Below are 7,911 nucleotides of genomic sequence, written 5' to 3'. Positions count from 1 at the left end.
CAAAGGTGCTTCACTTCGAGCTCGAGGGACAAGGAAGGAGGGACTGGGTTAGGTTAGTTATGGTTTCTTTTTTAGTATTTACCCATTTTGGTCCTCAAAGAATTGTGGACCAGACACTTTAGTCCCCAACTAAAATTAATTACTCGATTGGTCCCTAACAATTAACTCAGTCAGTCACTTAGGTCATTTGCTTCGTTAACTCTAACGAATGACAAAATAGTCCGTGACAACTCTAACAAGGGACAAAATGATCCCTGACCTCCTCTGTGTGAAAACAACAATGCTCTCTCCCAGTTTCCATCATATCTCGCATAATGCTAATAGTCTAACACTGTAACTTCAAGCTACACAATGCACACTCTTCAACTTCAATATTCACAAGAAAAAAAATCCTCGACTTGTTCTCAACCAATTCATACTCATAAAACTAATGACTATGTCTCTCAAGTACTTGTCATCTTCGATGGATCCCATGAATCTAGACAACAAGTCTGATTTGGTAAGACCCATCGTCGTCGTTGCCATCTCCCTCCTCCTCTGCCTATCATCTCCACGACCACATTATCCACCACTCCGATCACTTCCTTCAACTTCTTCTCCGAACCAATGTTCAGTTATCGTTTCAGTTTCCATATGAGCAGCAACGACAACATTGCTCGTTGTACTGATAGCTTGGATGCGAGGTCAAAGCTGTTTGCCAATTTGGACTCCGAAAAAGAAGAAATGAAGCACTCGGGGTCTATTTCAAATGAGAATTTGCATATGATATCGAAGGAGAATCTTCTCATGATGTTCTGATGTCCAACAATCTATATTACTTGTCAAAGAGTGGAGAAAGACGTGCCCTTGGGGTAGTTGTGGAACTTGGTTTTGAGGATGTGGTGGACATTGTTAAGGTTGGAGGTGATACTGTTATCGAGGACGTGGAAGTGGATGCTTCTAGTGGGTGAAGTGTGGAGGAGATGGGTGTACCAATCACAGAGATATAGGAAGTGTGTAGTTCATGACATGTTGAGGTAGGTGCGACACCTGTGATAGTTACACCATAGCTTGATCTTAGAGTTGAAGAGGAGGAAGAAAAAGATGAAAAAGAAGACTGTGAGGGTGAAGAAGGAGAGTATGAATGTTAGGATTATGCGAGATATGATGAAAATTGGGAAAGAATAGTGTCGTTTTCGAACAAAGGGGTCAGGGATCATTTTGTCAACTGTTAGAGTTGTCAGAGATCATTTTGTCCCTTGTTAGAGTTGTAAGGACCATTTTGTCTTCCATTAGAGTTAACGGAGCCAAGAACCTATGTGACGGACGGAATTAATTGTTAAGGACCAATCGAGTAATTAATTTTAGTTGAAGACTAAAGTGTCTAGTTTGAAATTGTTTGATAACCAAAATGGGTAAATACTTGTTTCTTTTTTTTTCTTAAAGCATCAGAAACAATGCTGTTTTGGGGAGGGGATAAAAAAAAGAGATCAAACTGGCCGGTTATTTAAAATTGTCGTTTCATCGATTTTTATCAAAATCGGTTGTTCCAAATCAGTTCTCACCGATTCTTCTCCTTACACGATCGAATAGCTTAACCGGACCGACCTTGTGTCATATTCACTAATTTTCTGATCAGACCGATTGGTCTGGTATGGTTCTTATAACTATGTTTTGGAGGCCTTGGTAAGGGTGGGTGCTCATTGACACCCCCTAGTTAGGCCTACCACGACACCATATCCATAGCTCCCTCTCCCTGAGGTATGTTTTTCTTCTTCATGCATCCATATATGATGTCTCACATGTACTAGGCCTCAGCCAGTTAGTCAGGGCCACCACCAAGTACCAGCTAGGTAGCCTTCTACTACCCCTTCTTTCTCACTAACCAGCCAGTCTCACAAGTCACGACTTCTTAAGTTCTCCTCACGGCTCACAACTTCAAACCACCACCATTCATTGCACTTTCTCTCAAGTTTTATTTGATAGCAAGTGTGATTTGAATATAAACGTACCTCCTTTTCAAGTTTTATCTTTCTGTTATGATATATTCAGAGACACTATATTTTTTATCATCTAAATGCTCTAATATTTCTTTAGGTTATATATAAACTTGAAGTTATTTGATATATATTTTTGGAAAAAAATGATTCAACAGCTTTTATTTTGATAGAGCTTTAATCTTTTATACATATTTGATGTTATTTCTAAAGATTAAACTACTAAGTGTGTGTTTGGATTTCAGTTTGCAAACGAGAGTTTGCATAGAAGTGATTTTACAAACTTGCTTTTGATGAAAAGTAAGTTTGTGTTAACGTGATTTATGTTTGGCAATTTTTATATCAAAATTGATTATAGTAAAATAAATGTTGTTTGGGTTATACTATTCAAAATCACTTTTAGATGAAAAATTACTAAAAGAGACATCAATTAAAATAATTTTTTATATTATTCTATTATTTTACTTTAAATATTTGAATAGATCTTATTAATTCATTTTATAATAAAATTAATATTTACTTATTAAATTAAAGTAACATATAAAAATTGACAAAATATATTTTAATACATAAAAATACTAATAAATATTAAATTAAAAGATAAAACACTAATGAAAATACATAAAAAATAATATCGTATACAAAATTAGTACATAAGAATACTATTATTTCTACTGCATGTAATTAATAATTTGATCTCTAATCGAGTCTCGAACACGATCCATTTCTGCAGAAGAGCTAATGGTTAGAGTTTGATTTGAGCTTTCACCAACATAACTATTATCTTCTCCATCAAGAATGTTTGCATGTTCATATTGATTAAACTCAGTATCTGTTTCAGAATGTCTTCTAATAAAATTATGAATAGCCATTGTTGCACACACTATCTACACTTGAGTTTCAATTTTGAACTTGGGCATGTGTTGAAAGATAGCAAATCTATTTTTTCACACTCCAAAAGTCCTTTCTATTGTGCATCTTAAGCTTGAGTGATAATAATTAAACACTTTATTATGATTTGTAAATCCAGAAGAACGCCTAAAATCTGCAAGATGATAGCGTTCACATTTATATGGACCAATATATCCTTTCGGTGTTGGATAACCAGCATCTACCAAATAATATTTACCTAATGAGGAATAAAATTAGTTACATGATAATCAAGTAAATATAGTTTATTTGTAGAAAATAATAAAAATTAACCTGGAGGAGGATGCGGAAAATTCATGGTAGGAGCTGTAATAGCATTATCAAATACACGAGCATCATGCGCAGTGCCTTCCCATCCAGGTAAAGCAAAAATAAAGCACATGTTCCAATCACATACAGCCATTATATTCTGTGTTGGATATCCCTTTCTTCCAATAAATTTGGGTTGATCACTTGGGCTAACCACACATGGGATATGAGTACCATCAATTGCTCCTATAGCATCTTTAAAAAATGGCCAATATCGTTGGTCATTTTTTATTTTGCTATGAACATTTTGAAACTTAGGATCCGATGGCTTAATATATTTAATAGATAATTTCAAGCAAGCAACCAATACCTTATGAAAATGTCTACTTACTGTCTTTCCAGAATGTTGAAACCTTTCTTGTATCATCCTATTACCCACTCCATGACCAACCGTATTTAAGAACATAGCAACCATTTCCTGAACTCCCAATTTTCTTGTAGGTTTTAATCCTTGTTCAATTAATTCATCACAAAATTGAAAAAAACATATTTTTCCATCCGAAACATTTCATAACAACGAATGTCATGATCACCTAAAATTTCTTGCACCCATAAATAACCTGTTTGTTCACTAGTTCTGCATGATTTTTTGCACAAATAATTGACTGCATATTGACCAATTAATGCAAAAATATTTTCAATTTCATCTGTTTCTTCTTCTATAATGGAAAGTAATTTTGATTCTTCATGTTGTTGTTTTTCATATTCTTCAAGTAAATACTCCATGTTCATTCCAAATTAATTAACAAAAAATAAGTCCTACATAAAAATATAAATAAATTCTTATCAATACCAAACTAAGAAGTAAATTATATATAATAAGAACAATAATTAAGTACCACAAACATTATATTATAAAATGCTAAATAAGTAGCACATAAAATTTTCAATTATCTTATCCTAGCATAACAAAAAATTCATGGACAAATTAAAATGGAGTACAATAATAACTAAATTAGTTTTGCATGAAAATCAGAAGAAAAAAATTAATTTTGCATGAATGGTAGTGGATTATATGCTGCATGTTTGAGCCAATCCAACAATCTTTGCTTATATCCTTTTAAAGATACAAACATTTCTCTAGCAGGTTTAAACATCATTAGTTGACAACAACGACTATGAAAATCGGGATTACTAGTGATCATTTCCATCTTTTGAATCTCAGCCATTACTTTCCCAATAGATGCACCTGGTACTAGAAATGTGAACACAATAGTTGAGCGTGATTCAGATGCAGAGACAATTCTACTTATTGCATTTGCAATTTGCTTTGAGGCAGGGACTTTAAAATTTTTCTTCTTTTTTGTTGTTTCACAAACCACATCTCTCTTTCTTTTTTCCGTACTCTTTTGACTATTATTTTTTTGAGAAGAGTTAAGATTTATGTGTTGAAATTCAGAACTAACTCCCACACTAGCACCTATACCTTCTTCACTATCTCCAGAACCTTTTTCTATATCAACGTGACCTTCTTCAAAGTATGGTCGATATCCATCACCATCTTCTTCTATGCTACTTGGTAACATCACAGATGAGGGAGCCCAAGCAAATTTGCCATCGGCCATAACATCTTTAAATAATATAGTTAACTCATCTTTAAAAAGAAGTCCTTTATTTCTGAATTTTCCATATAAGGGATTTTCCTTGCATGTGTACAACTAATCAACACAAGACTTATTACCAAAATTAAAGTTAAAATTTTTACTTTAATAATAAGTTACTACGTACCAATTATTTTCTCTCCCACCATTCATTTGGTGCATTAACGGTATGTTTAGTATAATCCCATCCTAAACCCGTTTCTTTGCCAAAAAGTTTGTACCATACTGACCATTCCTTCTTAAGATTGTCCCATTTATTTTTTAACTGAATCTTATCATATTATTTTACAGTTTTTTCATTAAATTGAGACAAAGCATCATTCCAACCTTTTTTGTAAGAGTGGTTCCATTACGTTGCTGTTTAGCAACTTGATCTAAACATGCTTGAATAAATTGTTTAGTAGTCTCCATGTCCTATACTGCTTTTGTCTTTAGAGATTCATTGTAGATCAATTAATCTATATTATAAAAAAAGTTACAATAAAATATAATATATGAAAATTATAATTATAAATTTTATATATCGAATAAAAAATAAAAAATTTCAGCCAAAACAAAAATAAAGTATAATAAAATATAAAACGAGAATTTATGTAAATAAAAAACGATAAAAATTTTATAAAATCAACAATACATATATCATATGAATAAAAGAAATATAATAAAAAAGAAGAAAAATAAAATTCATATGAACAATATATATCAACAATATATATCATATAAAACCAACAATATAAATACAGGGCATAAAAAAAATTCATATGAGCAAGAAATAAAAAAGTACCATAAAAAAAGTTAATAACATACCTCAGAGATGAGAGATTACAACACTGAAAAATAATATAAAAAAGGCCAATGATAAAAATAAGTAAAAAATAAAAAAACAAAGTCAAATAAAAATAAAAAGACACCTTACATATTAAACATAAAGAACAGTAAAGGATAAAAAAAATTCATATGAACTAAAAAATAATAAAAAATAAAAATATAAAAGAGAGTACTATACATTGTATAATGTTAAACAAAAAAAAAGATTTTATAATTTATTTTAGTTCTGTGAGTACTCTTTAATTTAATATATTTTGGACTGTAAATTTTTATTATTTATGACTCTTTTATTACTTATAACAAGTTTAATTACCCGTGCCATGCACGTAAATTGAAATTATAATTTTAAATTATTTTTAAAATTAATTTAAATATAATAATTTGATTAATAAAAAAATAACATGTTATGTATTGTTTGATTTTTTTAATCTAGTGTTAATTAGATTAACTCTAAAATAGTTATTAACCGGTTTTAATAATTTACTTTTTTCAATAAATCAGACATATATACTGAATGTGATCATAAATATAATATAGTAATAGTCAAATTCACCAACAAATATATTGGCTATTATCACAATATAAAACAAATTAAATATAAAGGCTATTAGCACTTATAAATCTATAAAATTGCACTGTCTTTGATTCGTGCAAGGGTTTACTTATCAAATAAATTTAAAATATGAACAAAAAATATTTATAAAATGGACCTAGCATCACTTGAAAGAATCATAAAAAAATGGAAAATAATCAACTTACCTTATCATCCATGAGAATCATTTCTATGTAGGTCGTCTTGTTCTTGTCAAATTTGGATGGGACTTTCCATAACCTTATAATTCTTGCCTTTATTTTTCAAACTTTTTCATTACATAATCTACCATAGATAATATTGTTAATAGAATCATCGTTAGTAGCCCTTAAGTATGAGAAATAATAAATAAAAGAAGATCTATGTATGAGGTACGAATTTTCTAGATGATAAATAATTGTAATAATTCACTATTATTTCTTATATACATATATAGACACACACTAACAAATATTTTCAATGGAGATACTTGCTACAATTAGGTGAAATTTATGCCATTACATTTTATTAACTTTTATGATTAATTCAATAAAGATACTTACTCAGTATATATGTTATCGACATTAATTATATGCCAATATTTTTAGGAAAGAGCTAAAAGAGGAGATATATAAATAAATATAATATTATTGCTATATAAGAAGCATATACATAAATTGCTACATTTTTTATTATATTATACAACTTAAAATTATAGTATCATGTTATTATTAATTCTAGATACTTGCTATAATTATATCAAATTTAATTATGACTCTAAATAAATAAAATAGATAACATTCAATATTATTTTTTTCTTTTTTACATTCAATATTTACTGTAAATATAAAAAGTAAAATAATTAATAAAAAAATATGAGTAGAAAATAAAACATATTAATTAAAATTTAATTTGTTATTTAATTAATCTTATGTCCATACGATATAACTTTACAAAAATGTTATGAATCACATCTTTAAAAGAAAACACAATAGAATATTACAAAATAAAATTATAGCAAGATTATTTAAAAATAACATAAAGATGACACATCTTTTTTGTTAATCAGAAACTAAAAGAAAAAAAGTATGCGCCTAATATAAGCAATTAAAATAAACAAAATTTTTAAAAAATATAAAAAGATAAAATGTATAAATAAAGATAAAAGAAACAAAAATTAAATAAATTACAAAAATTGTACTCCAAACACGAAGGAGGTAGGGAGAGAGGAAGAGAGAGAGAGAGAAAAGAGAGCGAATGAGTAAAAAATATTTGATCTTATATAAATAGATGCTATTGAGAAAAATAAACTAATTAAATTAATTCATATATTTCGTAAAAAAATATATTTTACCTTTTTAAAATATAATGCATGTATCATGTAGACCTTATTATTGTTGTTGTTGTTGTTGTTGTTGTTGTTGTTATCAAATTAAATGGGTCACGATTAATGTTTGCATTAACTATCTCCTAATAAAATTATTGCACTTGAATGAAAATTAGAACTATATCAATTAATATAATTAGAATGATTAAACATATCGATGATTGATAAGTAATTTAATTACGCATTAAATATTGATTTGATATAATTATAATGAAGATATTTTCTTAAATTAATATAATCATACATTATTCATGAGCTAATTGTAATATAATTAGAATAAATTTATTTGAGAGCAAAAAAGAGTTCACG

This window comes from Arachis duranensis, chromosome 6, assembly GCF_000817695.3.
Source record: "Arachis duranensis cultivar V14167 chromosome 6, aradu.V14167.gnm2.J7QH, whole genome shotgun sequence".
Taxonomy (NCBI): domain Eukaryota; kingdom Viridiplantae; phylum Streptophyta; class Magnoliopsida; order Fabales; family Fabaceae; genus Arachis; species Arachis duranensis.
The sequence above is the reverse complement of the archived record's forward strand: the minus strand, read 5'-3'. Positions refer to the sequence as shown.